The sequence below is a fragment of the Symphalangus syndactylus genome, chromosome 20 (assembly GCF_028878055.3).
Source record: "Symphalangus syndactylus isolate Jambi chromosome 20, NHGRI_mSymSyn1-v2.1_pri, whole genome shotgun sequence".
NCBI classification, from domain to species: Eukaryota; Metazoa; Chordata; class Mammalia; order Primates; family Hylobatidae; genus Symphalangus; species Symphalangus syndactylus.
Genome location: NC_072442.2, coordinates 68,970,007 through 68,988,161, shown reverse-complemented (window position 1 = coordinate 68,988,161; position 18,155 = coordinate 68,970,007). Strand labels below are relative to the sequence as shown.

The following is an 18,155-nucleotide window of genomic DNA, read 5'->3' as shown; positions in this document are numbered from 1 at the left end:
CAAAGCACTGGGATTACAGGTGTGAACCACTGTGCCCAGCCTCACCTGATTTTCTTTTATTTATTTATTTTAATTATTTTATTGTATTTTTTATTGGGAGGGTGGGTCTCACTATATTGCCCAGGCTGGTCTAGAACTCCCAAGCTCAAGTGATCCTCCCAACTCAGCCTCCCAAAGTGCTAGGATTACATGCGTGAGCCACCATGCACTGCCTAACTTTCTTTCTAACAGCAATAATGTATAGGAATAATTTGAACTTGAAATTTAAAAAAAAATACCATTTACAATAGCACCCCCAAAGTTGAATTTATTAAGTATAAATGTAATAAAATACATCCAAATATGCATTCAGAAAACCTTGGATCATGATTGGGAAGAATAAAAAATATATAAATAAATGCAGATACTCCTTCTTTAGGAGCAGTACACTCATGACTGTTAGCTTTAACACAAAGCTAAAGTAATGAAGAGAGTGATATTAATGAAAGAATGGACAAACAGATAAACAGAATAGAATACAGAACCCAAAATACCCAAATAAATATAGTCAACTGCTTTTGTCAAAGGGGCAAATATATTCAATGGGGAAAGAAAAGTCTGTTCCACAGATGGTGACAGAACAATCGGAAACCATAGGGAAAAAAATGAACGTAGATACAAAATTCATAGCTCACCCCTAAAAAATCACTCAAGATAGTCTGTAGACTTAAATTTTCAAACATAAAATTGTAAAAGTTATAGAAGAAAATCCATATGACTTTGGATTGGTGATGAGTCTTTAGATACAATACCAAAAGCCAGTTCATAAAATAAAAAAAAGATAATATGGACTTTATTAAAATTTAAAATGACTACTCTGTGAAACATCCCATTAAGAGAATCAAAAAACAAGCCACAGACTGAGAGAAAATATTTTAAAAACAAACCTGAAAAAGACTTGTGTGCAAAATATACAAACAAATTCTAATAACAAAAAGAAAAACAACCCAATTAAAAGATAGACACCTCACCAAAAAAGATCTACAGACGGCATGCTGGGTGCAGTGGCTCATGTCTGTAATCTCAGCACTTCGGGAAGGGGAGGCAGGCAATCACTTGAGGCCAGGAATTTGAGACCGGACTGGCCAACACGGCAAAATCCTGTATCTACTAAAAATACAAAAATTAGCTGGACGTGGAGGCTCGTGCCTGTAATCCCAGCTACTTGGGAGGTGGCGGCAGGAGAATCACTTGAATCGGGGAGGCAGAGGCTGCAGAGAGCTGAGATCACGCCACTGCACTTCAGCCTGGGCGACAGACCAAGACGCCATCTTAAAAAAAAATAATGGAGTTTTGCTGTCACAAGCCAAGAAACTAACAGAAGCTGAAGAGAGGCCCAAATGGATCCGTCCCTAGTGCCTTCAGAGGGAGCATGGCCCTGCTGAAACAGAGTAGAAATGGGACTCGGCCCACCCCCACTAACGTGTTGTTCCATACGTGCCCACTGACCACCAGACCTTGCAGCACCACCCTCCAGGTGCCATACTCGCTGGCCAGACCTTGCCAACTGTCTGAAATAAACTAAGATAAGCAGCATCTGGCTGTAAGTCCTACTCAAGGGAGTTGACTCTATCACCCACTTGTGCACAAGGCCAGGAGAATGACTGATCCTTACCCCTGGCCTCATTATAATACTAAAGTCCCCACCCAGGTATAGCTTATCTGCTATTTTCTGATCACGCAACGTATGTGTTAGCACAATTCTTTATTGCATCTGAGCACCCTTCACTCCACCCTGTAGGTGTAACGACACTCATCTAACTCATAAATTATGCATGTCACCCTCCTTAAGACACCACAATGCACTCCCCTTGGCGAGCCAGCCAAGAATCCTTCCTCCTGGCCAACCTTTAGGGAATAAGACTTAATATGTCGCTTTTCTGCCCAACCTTTAGGGGCATAAGACTCAATAAAGCCTTGTCTGGGAAACTTGCTTGGCCTTGTATCAACTTCTGTTTCATGGGAGCCTAAGAACATATAGTCGGGAATACTGCCAACATCTTTATTTCCGACTTCTGGACTTCGGAACTGAGACAACAAATCTCTGTGGTTCTGAGCTACCCATTTTGTGGCACTTTGTTACGGCAGCCCTAGGAAACAAATGCAGGCACGTTCTGCTCCATCTGCCGTTCTCTCCAGACCACAGCTCTTCCCCAAGCCCACCCCATGAGAGGCTGAGGACAGAAGCAGGACCCTTCACAGGCCACCATCACTGCTGGATGGTCACTTCCAGCACTGACTGTCTGGGAGTTCCAGCCTCAGCTCTCAGTTTCCAGGAGCAAGTGGGAGGATGAGGACAAGGAGGAATGAGGGCTCTGGCCTCCCAGGAACTGTCCCTGAGCCTCCACCCTGCTGTCCCCAGAGCTGCCCCTGAGCCTCCACCCTGCTGTCCCCAAAACTGTCATTGAGCATCCACCGCGCTGTGCCTAGAGCCCAGAAAGCCTAGGACTGGCCAAACCTCACCCCTCACTCCTCCTCTGGCCCCTCTTCCCAGCCATCAGCACTTTGGAACAGCCATGAAGCCCCTTTTAATCTCTAGAAAGGTGGCTCAGGAAGGCACAGAGAGGTCACAGCAGGTGGTCATGGTGCCTTACCTGTGTCCACTGGGCCCAGGCTGGCCCTTTAAGGGGATGATGGTGGAACAGCTGAGAAACCACCCACCTCTTCTTAGAGAGGCCAGGGAGAAAGAAAAGGGACAGCGGAAGGAGGAACCTGTGGGCAGGATGCGGAGGGTGGAGGTTCCTCCCTACAGGCACTGAGCGGAGGGATCCTTCCTCCCTGAAGCTGCCCCTGAGCCTCCATCCAGACAGGCCCTCCGACCCCTGCTGGGGCCCGTCCTCAGGAGGTTCAGTCCCAGACAAGGGCTCCGGAGACTTCAGTCCATTTTCCCAAAACGGACATGATGCATCTGGCAAGTCAGGGACCGAGAACATCCAGGACTGAGCCTTGCTGAGGACGGAAGGGAGTAACGTGCCCTGGTGGGGACGTGGGGGCCCAGTCCTCCTGTGGCCGATAGGCAAGTGGCTGTGCCCTCCACTCCGTACACCCTGCTGGCAGCACATGCTCTGAGCTCAGGTCCCAGTGCCTTCCTGCTCCTCCTCCAGGCCCCCAGATTTCCAAGGACCCATTGGGCCACAGGTGAGCAGTGCAGTGGCCTCCTGGACGCAGGGCTCTGAGGCTCGTCGGGTGCCAGCACAGTCCTGGCTCAGCAGCACACCAGCCCTGTGGGCCCCCATCCAAGTCTGGAACAGAGTGTGGGAGGAGGGAAGAGCTCGGGTAGCATGTTCAGAACTCATCCGGGGAGCAGCTGCCTCCTTTCTGGCAAGCCCAGCATCCCGCCTCCTCCAGGAAGCCCACCTGAGGTCCACACCCAGAGGCCAAGCAGCACCTGTGTTTTGGACATTCTGTCTTTCCTCCATGTGCCAGTCCATCCTCATCATGGGACCCTGAGTCCCTTCAGGCTCCTCGCCACTCCACCAGCACAGGGCCTAGTGCTCACGGCAGCCTGAACCAAGGTACAGATGGTGATATCTGCCCAGGACAGAGCCAACTCCTGACAGCATGTGCCTCAAGGCCTTTCAGCAGCTGCAGAGACTGGGCATTCCCACCACACATAAACACACACACACACACACACACACACACACGAGTCGCTGTCAGGACTGGTGACTTTCAAAGCACTGGGCTAAGGCTAGCAGACCTGGATCCTTCTATGGGGCCACAGGAGGCCCCCGCCTCCTAAAGGAAACTGTTCCCTTGGTGAGACCAGGAACCTCCATCCTGTGCACAACACACAACACACCCTCCATCACTGCACTGCTCCCTAAACACACAACACACCCTCCATCACTGCACTGCTCCCTAAACACACAACACACCCTCCATCACTGCACTGCTCCCTAAACACACAACACACCCTCCATCACTGCACTGGTCCCTGGAGACAAACCTACGACACCAGATCCCCACCCAAGGGTCTAAATAACCCCTGGCAGGTGCCCTGATTCTCTAGGGAAGGGCTGGTGCCTGCAACAAGATGACAGTCCAGGGGACAGTCATGATCTGTGCCCTGCTCAGCCTTGTACTCGGCTGCCCAGACTCTTGACGGTCACACCTACCACCTTGGGGAAAGGGTGAGACTCTGCCAAGAGCCAGGTGCCCGGTTTATGGTTCAAATTGAACATTTGGACAAAAATCTTGAAAACTAGGCTCCTCATTGAGAGAAAAAAGGATTTTTCTGCATAGTAAGTTGGAGCCACAGTGTGGAAGGGACATCCTTGCCACACAGGGCCCAGGGATGCCCTAACGCACAGGGAGGGAAGATCCTGGAGAAGAGGGGTCAGCTTGGCCCAGAGCCCAGGAAGGGGCCCTCACTGCTTCTTGTCCTTTGCCCAAAGTGAGGAGTCAGAGGGGAATAACCAGAGACCACTCACTGGAGTCCTTCCTTTCCTCGTCCTCCCACCCAGGGGGCATGAACCGCCAGCCCAGCAGGGAGGGGAGGGGCTGATGCAACCCCCAAGTTGCTCTCTGGATCCTGGGCTGTGGGGGCCTAACAGGGCCACAGAGGGGGACTTGCAGAGCCCACTCCACAGCTGTGGTGCCAGCATGTGATCTGTGGGGACCAGGGGACCAGGCAGAGCAGGAGCCCAGAGGCAGTGAGAGCCCCAAGGGCAGCGCACACATCACAGACCCTTCCCCACGGCCACAGGACAGACACCTTCGCAGAAGGAGGAGGTGAGGCACATGGTGCGTGCAGACAGCTGCAAACCAGAGGGGACAGAGATAAGTCATAAGAAATTTACATTTTTCCATCAATAGTGGAACTGGAGACATGAGAACAAAAAGAAATCAGTAATGGAGAATAAAGCTAGTTTTCCCCCACTTGAGACACAGCGTATAAATTGAAATACACTGAATATACGAAAAAGGCTCCAGGCACTGACAAGGTTCCCATACTGGCCGCCAACCCTCATGAAAGCCAACACCTCGGGCAGGCCAGAGCTCTGGGCAACCCCTGCCCCCGACGCCCTGCCGTGGTCTCTGCACACACGTTGAAGTTCCCATTGTGCACACCAGAGAGGGGCTAGAAGAACACCGCTGGAGAGGGCACGTTCTAGTAGAAGGTTCTCTCCACCCTGAGGCCAGGAGAGGCCAGTGGGAACCCAGGTGGCCTGAGGTCACTGCAGAGGCTGAGCTTCCTTCCATCAGCAGGAGGCCCGCCCAGCTCGTCCCCGCCACTGCCTCTCTCCCATCTCATCACATCCCAACCCACTCTCAGGGCAGGACCCAACTGGGCCTCCCTGCCTAACGGCCGCATAGAACTGACTGATACTGAGGCGCGCGTCCTTTACGGCGTGAGCTGCGATGGTGGGTTCAGAACGGGGAGTTACCAGCTAGATCCTCAGCCCACAGAGGGAGCCGCACCTCCAGGAACTCCGTCTTTGCCATCAGCACATCTGTGGCTCCCACCCCACCCAGTGTCTCCCTGAGCACCTGAGTTGCTGCCAAGGATCCCCTGACCCTCCCATAAGGATGTCACCTGGGGCTCCAACCCAACAGGTGCAAAGAGACCTCGCCAACCTCCCCGCAAGGCTGTGCCCCATTTCCCCACCTCAGGGGTCACCACTCAGATCTCATCCAGCCACACGTCCCCTCTATTTCTCCTCCTAAGACCCTGCAATTCCCTCTGCTTTGCTCTATCTCCACTTCTTTCACTGGCTCATGCCAAATCATCTCCCTGTGGGCACCCCACTGGCCCCCACTGGGCCCCAGCAGGTCCCCCATGTCCCCGTTTCCCAGCAACCCATTCCTCAAAACATAAACTAGGTCGTGTTACACAGTTTCACACTTTCCTTTGCTCCAAGGAGAAGCCAAGCACCCTCCTGCTTAGCCCCATCCAACACCTCTCTCCCCACACCCGCAGCCTGACATGGCCCCTGCACCCCCTCTTGTAACCTGACATGTGGTGCATGAGGCATGACGGTTTATTTAAGGAGGGCCCTTGTCCATCTTGTTCTCTAAGGCACCTGCCAGGGTGAGAACAGGGTCCCGAGCACACCAGAGGCCCCAACTGTCCTTTCGTAGAACATGTGAACAAATGAACAAACCAAGCTCCTCCAGAGGCAGGAGACTAGGACCCCGGGCTCTTGATCTCGGTGACTCCGGGTCTGGTCGGGACCAAGCTGCCCTTATCATCAGCCTCTGCCTCAGATCCCCCTTCCCTTCTCTCCCCTGGCAACGTGACAACTCTCTACTGGCCCAGAGCGGAGACTTGAAAAGCCCACCCCATCCAGGACCAGGCAGTGGAGAGGGGACGGGAGGAACCAGACAACACACTCACACATGCACACAGTGACACATCTGCACACACAAACATGTACACTCTTACCCGCTCACACGTGTACACACACACACACACACAGCTACCTACCTGGGTGACAGCTTGAACAGGAGGTAGGTCAGGCCAGTCAGCAGGAGAAAGATGGACACAGCGACAAAGGTGTTGCCTGGCCGCCCCCAGGGTAGGATCAGAGGGCCCGTGGGCAGGAAGGGCCCAGGGCTGTGAGCAGCCTCCGTGCCAGGAGGCTCCCCCAAAACCTACCTGGCAAAAGTGCACCCTTTAGTGCCCTGGGCCAAAGTGGAAGGTTTGTGATGGGCCTTGGAGGTTTGTGTCACCTGCTGAAGGACCTTGTGTGAGCCACACTCCTGGGCCTCACTCTTCCCATCTGCCACACAGTGGGTCATAAGGTCCATGGGCTGTCTCAGCACTGCAGTGTGCAAGGGTCAGCCCAGCCCTCATTAAGGACACTGAGGTCATGTCCAGCCTCCAGGCAGGAGCACCAGCCCTAGTGTGCAGCCCTGCCACCCTCACTGCTAACAGGAGCCACTGACTACGGGTTCCCAGGAAGCCCCAGAGTTGGCAGGTGTTTGTGTCCTCCCTACAGACCTCAGACCTTCAGAGGAAGGGGGTCAACTGGGTCATGGCGGCCTCAGGGAGGGGCTTCCATGAGGCTGAAAGGGTGTGGGGGACACCCAGCCCAGACTCTGGAAGTGCAGCCCAGACTCTGCAAGTGCAACAGCCATAGCAGCGCCCACCTTGTCTCTGGGGAGCCTGGAAGCACACAGGCTGACTCCACTTGCTCCACTGGCCTGTGTAACGCTCTTCCTGTGCCATGTCATCCTCCAGTGTGGCCATCTGGACACACAGCCTGGCCTCATGGATAAAGCCAGGATCCAGCTCAAAGGCTTCCAGTATGAGCCAGGTCACCCCGACAATGTGATCCCTGTGCTGGGCCCACTGTGGGGGTGGGGACAGTTGGCAGGTGCTGAAGGTGGGGCTGGGTCCCTCAGCCCTTGAGAATACACACATGTACACGCTAACACACACATGAACTCACCTGTGTTCACACAGGCACACTCACCATGTTCAAGTGCACACACAGAGAGAAGGCACATTCACACTCACACACAGATACAGCTGCATTTGCCCACAAATACACATATGCACACACAGGCAAACATGTCTACGGGCACACTTTCACACTCATCACGCTTGCATCCACACTCATATACACAAGTATGTGCATGGAAGCACACTCACACACTCATACACAGGCATGCCCATGTGCACACTCACACATACAAACACAAGGCACAGACACACTCCTATGTACACTTACATACAAACACAAACATGGGCACACTTGTATGTGCGCAAACACATGCACACTTACACTTATGTGCACACACTCACAGAGACACAGGCACACTCACCCTATTCACATGCACACACATGAAGCACACACATGTGCATGTCAGCATGTGTGTGTGCACACACACACCTGGCTCCAGTTCCTCCCCTCCTCATCACTCCAAGTTGACCTCGCCTTATGTGGAGTGGGGAGTCTGCCCTGGACTGCTGCTTCCAGGAGAGAGGCCCCAGGAGAGAAGCCAGCCAAATTGTTACCTCCCAGGCCTCTTCCTGCCTCTTGAAGTCCAGCTCATAGTTGAGAAGTGTGGTCATTGACTCCAAGGCAGGACTGGGGCTCCAGGTCAGGATGCAGTGGCCAGAGCTGACCTGCTCTGCAAGTCAGAGAGTGGGTCCAGCTTCACTGGAACAGAGAGAATCCATGTAAGGCTGAAGCCCCATGGGTCTGGGTGTGTCAGTCAGCACACCCAAGACTGGGGATCTGAGAGATTCCCAAGGGGCATGGTCAAGACCCTCTCAGACCAGACACCTCACTGGGAGACTGGTCCAGAAAAGCCCCAGGTGGGACAGGACAGCAGTGACTTCCTCTGGTCACTGCAGTAACCACGTGGACCCTCCCTTCCCAGGGGCCAAGCCTGTCCCCAGCCCTGGATCTCACTTGGCAGGGACTGAGAACACTTACTGGGCCACAGGGGTCACAGGCTGCAGGGCCTTTCTCCCAGCCCCCAGGCAGCCAGGATGTTCTTGCCAAGGGGCCCTGCTCCAGGCCTATAGCTGCTATTCACCATGTCTCCAGGGCAGGTACTACAGGTCCACCAGGCTGACATGATCCCTCCCGGACATGTGGTGGTAGAAAGTGATGATGAAATTGTCGGATGGCACGAGCACTGCCTTGGGCGGCAGCACTACGGTGCACTCACTGCCCTGCCAGATGCACTTCTGTGTGCCACCAGGAGCCTGGTTGCTGAAAAGGGCATGTGTCAGCACCACGGGGCCACTACACTATCCTGGTGCAGCTGCTGTAATCCTCACCCTCATCCCTGTCCAGGTAGGCATGGCCCTCCACCATCACCTGATGAAGGGGAGCCAACGGCAGGAGCCCTGGCCTAGCTCTGGGGCAGACCAGTGGCAGTCAATCCTGAGAATGTTGTTGGCCCAGCTCTGGGGCAGACCAGTGGCAGTCAATCCTGAGAATGTTGTTGGCCCAGCTCTGGGGCAGACCAGTGGCAATCAATCCTGAGAATGTCAGTGAGGCAGGTAAAGGTTCCAGCCCTTGCCCTGGAGACAGTGACGGCTGGGAGCCCACAACGAGTGCTTCCGAAGAGAGCTGAGTTGGGGGGTTGGGGGGATCCGACAGCTGACATCCTAGCAGGGCAGTCACCAGTGAATGATCCCAGAATCTGTCCAGGGAAGCACTGGGAGGCCTGCGAAGTGATGGTCTCTGACCTACATGGGCAAGTCAGAACCAGAAAGGTGTCAAGAGGGTGAAGGAAGGGTTGATCCAGGGACCGGAGGTAGGGAGGTAAAGGAAGGGAGACTAGAGACAGAGGTCAAGGCTGACCCCTAGAGGACATGCCCCAGCACGGTTTGGGCCAAACCTTTCCCTAGGGGCTCGGCATCGGACAACCCAGTCCCCCAAACATACCCTAGTTCTCCACCCACCTCATACAGACACGAGTGCCCAGCCCTCACCTCATCCATCCCCTGAGACAGAGACTCCCAAGCAGACACAGGTGCAGGCCAGGAGCCAGGTGCCCATGTCTCACCTCAGGGCCTCACTCTCCAAGGTCCAGCCTGCAAGGGACTGCTCTGAGGGCCCCATGCGAGCCATCCATCTCTGGAGGGGTGCTCCCCATGAATTGCTCCCCAGCAGAGTGCTCAGTGGGTCTCCATCTGCACTCACACGGTGTCTTGTGAAAGACGCTGGGCACCACTGCCCAGGGTTTACTGACAAGGAACTGAAGCTCAGAAAAGCCGCTTGACCCTGCCAAAGACTCATGATTGCAGGCTGTAAGATGCACCCTCCAACTTAGATCCTGGACTCAGCTAGATCTCCACGTCTGCCAAGAAGGCTCCTCTCTGGGACAGGCATCCTCTGCCAGCCCATCCCCTGTCCCTGGGCGCAGGCCCCACCCTGCAAGGGAGTCGGGATTGGGGAAGCCAGTCACTACCAACAACCACCACAGGTGCATTTTCTACTTTAATTCTCACAACAGCTCTGTAAGGGAGAAGCACTGTCTCCGTTCACAAGCAAGGAGCTGAGTCCCAAGAAGGGAAGGAGGAGAAATCACTTGCCCAGGGTCACATAGACAGCCTCTACGCATTTATTTATTTATTTATTTATTTATTTATTTATTTATTTATTTATTTTTGAGACGGAGTCTCCTTCTGTTGCCCAGGCTGGAGTGCAGTGGCGTGATCTCGGCTCACTGCAACCTCCAACTCCTGGGTTCGAGCAATTCTCCTGCCTCAGCCTCCCAAGTAGCTGGGATTACAGGTGCCCGCTGCCACACCCAGCTAATTTTTTTGTATTTTTAGTAGAGGCAGTTTCACCATGTTGGCCAGGCTGGTCTCGAACTCCTGACCTCAAGTGATCCACCCGCCTCGGCCTTCCAAAGTGCTGGGATTACAGGCATGAGCCAACCTGCCTGGCCTCTATGCATTCTTTCTCCCTTTTGTGTTCTTACATAAAGACCCATCCCAGGATCTGCCCCAGGAAGATGGACAAGGGTGGCAGCAGGGTATATATGCAACAGATGGCACTTCCTGAATTCTATCTGTTGCACCCCTGTTCGAAGGTATCCCCAAAGGAGAGCACCACCAGAAGGACGAAGACCCCCCCCGCTGGAGTGTGAGGCCGGGGTCCCAGGATCTCTGGGGGTGCCAGAGGTTGGCTGGAGATGAGGCGCTGGGTGTCAGGAAGTTCTTGGGTGTGAGAAGGCTACTGATGCCCCATCACCCCATTTGCAGCTCCAGATGATACACCCACAGCCTGTAGGCAGGAAGCAGGGCCAGCCTGGTTACAAAAGGCTGATTAGTGATAAGGAGAAGAAAAAAAACCAGACATACACGCAGGCTACACTCTTAAGGAAAAAAAAACCAGACATACATGCAGGGTGCACACTCTTAAGGAACCCGCACACCCTCAATGGGCATCAGGCACTACTCTAACCCCACCCTGCCCCACTCCCATTAGCCTATCCAGGTACCCATAGGACAGTCCCCTGTTAAGACTGATGATCAGGAATCCTCACCCTTTCTAGAATGGAACATGCAGCCTGGAACCACCAGCCGCAGCATGAAACACCATGGCAAGTTCTCTGCAGCAGTGTCTGTCCCTTCTTGCAGCAGGTACTGGAAAGGTAGGAATGGGGAAGACAGCCTACTCTTGGGATATGTGAGGGTAGGGCTGGAGTGACCACCAGGACCTGGGGAAGCACAGGAACAACAGCCACAGCTGAGAGCTGGCCCAGGCCCCAGAATGGACAACCGCTGCCCTAACAGTGGAGAAACACCCACATCTGTGTAGAATCAGGCCAGGCCAGCCACAAGCTAACCCAGGAGCAGATGGCTTGAGAGCAGGGAATGGGTGGCTCCAAGCTCAGCAGGCCTCATTTCTAGACAGGGAGAAGGGATGATAGGGCAGGACCCACATGTGACACCTGAGAGCTGCAAAGGAGGAGGCCAGGACACCCCCTGGGGAGCACTGGAGAGTTGGGTACAGCAACAAGGCAATATGGCCATCTGAGGGGAAGGTCTCTGCTTTTCCTCTGCACTGAAAACTCACAGCTGTACCTGGTAAGCTGAGCAGGGCAGGGTTACCACCCTCCTACAGATGAAGAAACTGAGGCTCAGAGACCTGGGACCTGCCCAATATCTGGCTCCTGACACCTCTGTTCCTAGTACATTCCCACCAGCTTCTACACAAGCCTGTGAACTTCCCGAGGGCAGTGCCTGCAAGGCACCCTCAGCACATGCCCCAGCAGAAGGCAGCACAGTGCTTTATAAATGGGGTGGAGCTACAGGCAGACCTGCCTTTCCCTATCCTTGACCACAGAGCCAGGCAGCCAGGGCAGGTGCACACACCCCCCACCCACACGCTCCCTGCTCCTGGTTGTCACCAGGGAGGCCTCACCACAGCTCAGACAACACCCAGTCACAGGACAGTTGTGAGAGCAGGAGGGGAAACCAGTGTGTGCCACCTGGGACTGAGCTGCCCCTGACATCCCTAGACCTGCTGGGGAGCCTGGCTGACATCACTGCCTGGCACAGCTTCTCCCACATTGGGTCTGTGGACATAGCCTTCAGCCCATGGTCACTCTGGTCCCTTCTCAGAGCCGCACCTATTCCATGGCCTCAGCATCAAGGCCTGGCCCAGAAGGCACTGGGTCTCATGGCCTGCCTGCCCTGGTTCCCTGGCCCCTGCGAAGCTGTGGGCTGCTCTGCAGCTGGACCCCTGCCTCAGACCACAGGCTCTGCCACACCCACGGGAGGGTCTTCAGACAAGCTCAGCCCTTCCCTCTCCATTAGCCGGGCATGGTGGGCCCACGCCTGCAGTCCCAGCTACTCGGGAGGCTGAGGTGGGAGGACCACCTGAGCCCGGCAGGTTTAGGTTGTGGTGAGCCATTATCACACCAGCTTACTCCAACCTGAGTGACAGTGAGACCCTGTCTCCAAAAAGAAAACCAACAACTGCAGCAAGAATATTCCCAAAGTTGAGAAAACTAATGCAGCAAAACAGGAATCTACTAATACGTGTTAAAACTGGCAGTGGTAAAAGCATGTGTGGATCAGGAACAAGCTTAGGTGGACAAATGTATGAAGATTGTGAAACCACAAAGTGCTTAAGGTGTATGGTTTTTCACTGCATCACCATCATTATTATTATTTTTGGACGGAGTCTCACTCTATCGCCCAGACTGGAGTCCAGCGGCGTGGTTTTGGCTCACTGCAACCTCCACCTCCCAGATTCAAGTGATTCTCCTGCCTCAGCTTCCCAAGTAATGAAGGGGGCCTGCCCCTCCACAGCTGTTGGTATTTCTTGCAAGGTGGAGATGAGAGACTGAGAAAAGGAAGTAAGACACAAAGGCAAAATATAAAGGAAGAAAAGTGGGCCCAGGGGACCGGCGCTCAGCAAGAGAGGACCTGCACCGGTGCTGGTCTCTGAGGTCCCCCAGTATTTATTGATCACCATCTTTACTATCTCAGCGAGGGGGATGTGCCAGGACTATAGAGTAATGGTGGGCAGACGGTCAGCAGGAAAACGTGAGCAAAGGAATCTGTGTCATAAATAAGTTTAAGGAAAGGTGCTGTGCCTGGATGTGCACGTAGGCCAGATTTATGTTTAACTCTACACAAACATCTCAGTGCAGTAAAGAGTAGCAGAGCAGCATTGCCGCCAGCATGTCTCACCTCCAGCCACAGGGCGGTTTTCTCCTATCTCAGTAAATAGAATGTACGGTTGGGTTTTACACCGAGACATTCCATTCCCAGGGATAAGCAGGAGACAGATGCCTTCCTCTTATCTCAACTGCAAAGAGGCCTTCATCTTTCACTAATCCTCCTCAGCACAGACCCTTTATAGGTGTTGAGCTGGGGGACTGTAAGGTCTTTCCCTTCCCACAAGGCCATATCTCAGGCTATCTCAGTGGGGGGAAAACCTGGACAATACCCAGGCTTTCTTGGACAGAGGTCCCTGCAGCTTTCCACAGTGCACTGTGTCTCTGGTTAATCGAGAATGGAGAACGGCAATGTCTTTTACCAAGCATACTGCCTGCAAACACATTTTTAACAAAGCGCATCCTGCCCAGCCCTAAATTCCCTAAACCTTGAGTCAATATAGCTCATGTTTCTGTGAGCACAGGGTTGGGGCTAAGGTTACAGATTAACAGCATCTCAAAGCAGAAGAATTTTTCTTAGTACAGATCAAAATGGAGTTTCTTATGTCTTCCTTTTCTACACAGACACAGTAACAGTCTGATCTCCCTTCCTTTCCCCACAGAGTAGCTGGGATTACAAGCATGCACCACTATGCCCAGCTAATTTTTGTATTTTTAGTAGAGATGAGGTTTCGCCATGTTGGCCAGGCTAGTCTCGAACCTCTGACCTTAGGTGATCCACCCACCTTGGCCTCCCAAAGCGCTAGGATTACAGGCGTGAGCCACCATGCCTGCTTCACTGTATTGTTCATCAGCAAGACCTCTGTGGGAAATATCTGAATCCATTATCAGTGGCAAATCTATTGACTCTTTCAGTGGTGTCAATGTTATACTTCATTTGCTCTCCTGCATGTAACCAGCATTCACAGATGCACATTTGCAATTGATTTCAATGACAGGGAACATTAACTTTGAACCCCAATTAAGCAAAATGGCATCCACTCTTCTAGACCCACATTACAAAAATTAAACTCAATTATTATTACGTTTTGAATTTTGCCTATAATCACATTCTGAGGTTAAATTCAAAAAAATTAAAGAAGAAGTATAACATTTTTTTAAAATTGCCTATAAAAAACATATGGAAGTTGACAGCCTGGGCAACATGGCAAAACCCTGTCTCTACAAAAAAAAAAAAAAAAAAATTAGCTGGGCATGGGGTGCACCTATAGTCCCAGCCACTAGGGAGGCTGAGGTGGAAGGATCACTTGAGCCCAGGAGATCCAGGCTGCAGTAAGCTGAGATCATGCCACTACACTCCAGCCTGGGCAAGAGTCAGACCCTGTCTCAAAGAAAATTAAAAAGTAAGTAATTATACTATTCACCCTCGGACCCTTAAGAAAACAGTTTGCAAACCCCTCAAACAGGTTATTATTATATCCACTTTATAGACGAGGAAATGAGGGCAGAGGTTCTGCAACTTGACCAGGGTTTCATAGCTAAGGTGCAGTCAGGGACGCTGGCTTCAGAGTACATGATGTGTACCACAGATCCATGCAGCCTTCCAACAACAACATTGAACAGAAGAACTGTCGCCTGAGGAAATAAAACTAACAGCATAAGCAGAAGACGTTGCAGATAATGCCCACATGATAAAATCACATTTGGGAAACCAGAACAAACTATTCTGAACTAGAGCCAATTAGAGATAATAGGCTCAGGAACTGGTTAACATGTTCAAACAATACGAAAACAATCATATTAAATGTAAAGATTGGCCAGGGGCAGAGGCTCACGCCTATAATCCCAGCACTTTGGGAGGCCGAGGTGGGTGTTATCACCTGAGGTCGGGAATTCAACACCAGCCTGACCAACATGGAGAAACCCCATCTCTACTAGAAATACAAAATTAGCCAGGTGTGGTGGCACATGCCTGTAATCCCAGCTACTTGGGCGGCTGAGGCATGAGAATCGCTTGAACCTGGGAGGCGGAAGTTGTGGTGAGCCAAGGTTGTGCCATTGCACTCCAGCCTGGGCAACAAGAGCGAAACTCCATTTAAAAAAAAAGAAAGAAAAGAAAGAAAAATAAAGATTATACCATTACTGGGAAAGATACCAAATCTCAAAAGAGTAAAAACTGTGCCAAAAGCAGAAATTTAAGTACCACAATTTCATAAGCAAGAATACACCATTAAAAGATTCGGAGGCCGGGCGTGGTGGCTCACACCTGTAATCCCAGCATTTTGGGAGGCTGAGGCGGGAGGATCGCTTGAGGCCAGGAGTCTGAGACCAGCCTGGCCAACATGGCGAAACCCAGTCTTTACCAAAAATAAAATAATTTGCCTGGCATGGTGGTACATGCCTGTAATCACAGCTACTCAGGAGGCTGAGGCAGGAGAATCGCTTGAACTTGGGAGGCAGAGGTTGCAGTGAGCCAAGATCGTGCCACTGCATTCCAGCCTGGGCAACAGAGCAAAACTCTGCCTCAGAAAAAAAAAAAAAAAAGGATTTGGAGTGGGGAGTGGTGGCAGCTACTTAGAGGCCAAGGCGGTAGGATCACTTGAGCCCAGGTGTTTGAGGCCATCCTGGGCAACATAAACAAGACCCCATCTCTTTCAGAGAGAGAGAGAGAGATTGATTTAGAAAGCAATTAAGACTGGGGCCTTGACCAAGAATCAATTATCAATAACCTAGACCCAGCTAGTCTGAGGTGTCCTTTCTCTTCTGAGAGTTGAATGATTAACACAGAAAATATAAAGTATAAAAACATAGTGCCGGGCACAGTGGCTCATGCCTGTAATCCCAGCACTTTGGGAGGCCAAGGCAGGTGGATCATCTGAGGTCAGGTGTTTGAGACCAGCCTGGCTAACATGGTGAAACCCCATTTCTACTAAAAAGACAAAAAATTAGTTGGGCATGGTGGCATGCACCTGTAGTCCCAGCTGCTTGGGAGGCTGAGGCAAGAGAATCGCTTGAACCAGGGAGGCAGAGGCTGCAGTGAGCCGAGATCATGCCACTGCACTCCAACCTGGGCGGGAGAGCGAGACTGTGTCTCAAAAAAAAAAAAAAAAAATAGAATCTTATACACTTAATACAACCCTAGGAAGCAATCAGGGAAGGTTCAAAAAATGAATAAGGGAGTAAGAATAAGAGTAAAGAAATAAATTGAAATACCAGTGATGAGGATTTTCACAGCCTGTTCAAATCTAAGTATGTAGTCAATTTTGGGATCACTGTGATTTGGGGTTTGCTTTCTACCTAATAAGCTATTTAAAACACTGAGAAGGCAATATTAGAACTTTCATTTTAATGAAATATTCAGAATTTTGATTAAAATAAATACTAAATTAAGTTTACAATAACAGTTCAATATTTAGAGACATTTAATGTACTAAGTTTTGTGAACAGTACAAATATTTAAGAGTGTTGATTGAGGCTGAATGCGGTGGCTCACGCCTGTAATCCCAGCACTTTGGTAGGCTGAGACAGGTGGATCACAAGGTCAGATCGAGAGCATCTTGGCTAACATGGTGAAACCCAGTCTCTACTAAAAATACAAAAAAATTAGCCAGGAGTAGTGGCGGGCGCCTGTAGTCCCAGCTACTTGGGAGGCTGAGGCAGGAGAATGGCGTGAACCCATGAAGCAGAGCTTGCAGTGAGCAGAGATCGTGCCACTGCACTCCAGCCTGAACGACAGAGTGAGACTCTGTCTCAAAATAAAAAAAAAAATAGTGTTGATTGGGAGTAAGGGAATGCCAACTGCCAATAAATGTAGAAGATGAAAGAACAGGACTTTAAACAGCACATACTTAGTTATGGGTCTCCGTCTCCTACCCATACAGAAAAACTCCCCAACATTCATGACTTCATCCACTCTGACTAGCAGATAGGCCACATTTCCTGACACCCTGGCTCTTCACATCAAAAGGTTTATCTTTCCACCACACCAGCAAAGACCCTCAGGATACATGATTCACACTGCCAGCTAAGCATATATCCAAAGGGACAAGGTAAGCACACACTGAAGCAGCTGGGCCATCCTAGTCCTAATCCCTACAGCAGTGTCCACCCTGAGAATTGCAGCACCTGTAGAAGGTGGTCATCAGCTTGTCTGCAGAGCGAGTCTGAAGCTGCATGAAATAAACATGAGGATGTTTCCATTGGAGACAGGGCTCTAGCAATCAGAAAAATGAAGAAGTGATGAACATTTTTTAAAAATGTTGCTCATGACTGTTAAAAGTAGGTATTACTTAATATATATTTTTTTTGAGACAGAATCTCCCACTGTCGCCTGGGCTGGACAGCAGTGGTGCACTCTCAGGTCACTGCAACCTCCGCCTCCCAGGTTCCAGCAATTTTCCTAACCAAAACCCTAGCCCTAACACTACACAAACCCAAACCCAAACCCAAACCCAAACCCAAACCCTAACCCTTAACCCTAACCCCTAATGCTAACCTAACCCTAACCCCTAAAACTAACCCTAACCCTAAATCCTAAACCCTAAAACGAACCCTAACCCTAACCCTCACCCTCACCCTAACCCTAACCCCAACCCAACCCCAACCCCAACCCTAACCCCTAATCCTAACCCTAACCCCAACCCTACCCCTACCCCTACACCTAACCCTAAGCCTAACCCCAACCCCAACCCCAACCCTAACCCTAACCCCTGACCCTGACCCTGACCCTAACCGTATATTTTTGTTACAGAAATTGTAACCTTGGGCATTGTAATTAACATTTGAAGCCGATAAGTCTAATTTGAATAATGCCAACTTTGTTTCCAAAGCATACAATAACTGTGCTCCTATACATCTCTGTCCCTCTCCCTTTATGTTATTATTGTCACAGATTGCATCTTAACTCATTATATGCTCACTAACATAGATTTATAATTATTTCTTTTGCGTATACCTTTTAAGTAATATTAGAAAAGGAGAGAAGGTATAAGCCAAACCACAAATGTAATAATCCTGGCTTTTATATTTACCTATAAAGTTACCTTTACTATTGTTATTTTTTTATTACA

At 51.1% G+C, this 18,155-nt stretch overlaps 1 pseudogene; it reads right to left on the bottom strand.

Moving 5' to 3' along the window:
* Positions 1-280: 280 nt before the first annotated feature.
* Positions 281-17,551, bottom strand: LOC129469517 (interleukin-9 receptor-like; annotated as a pseudogene).
* Positions 17,552-18,155: the final 604 nt, after the last annotated feature.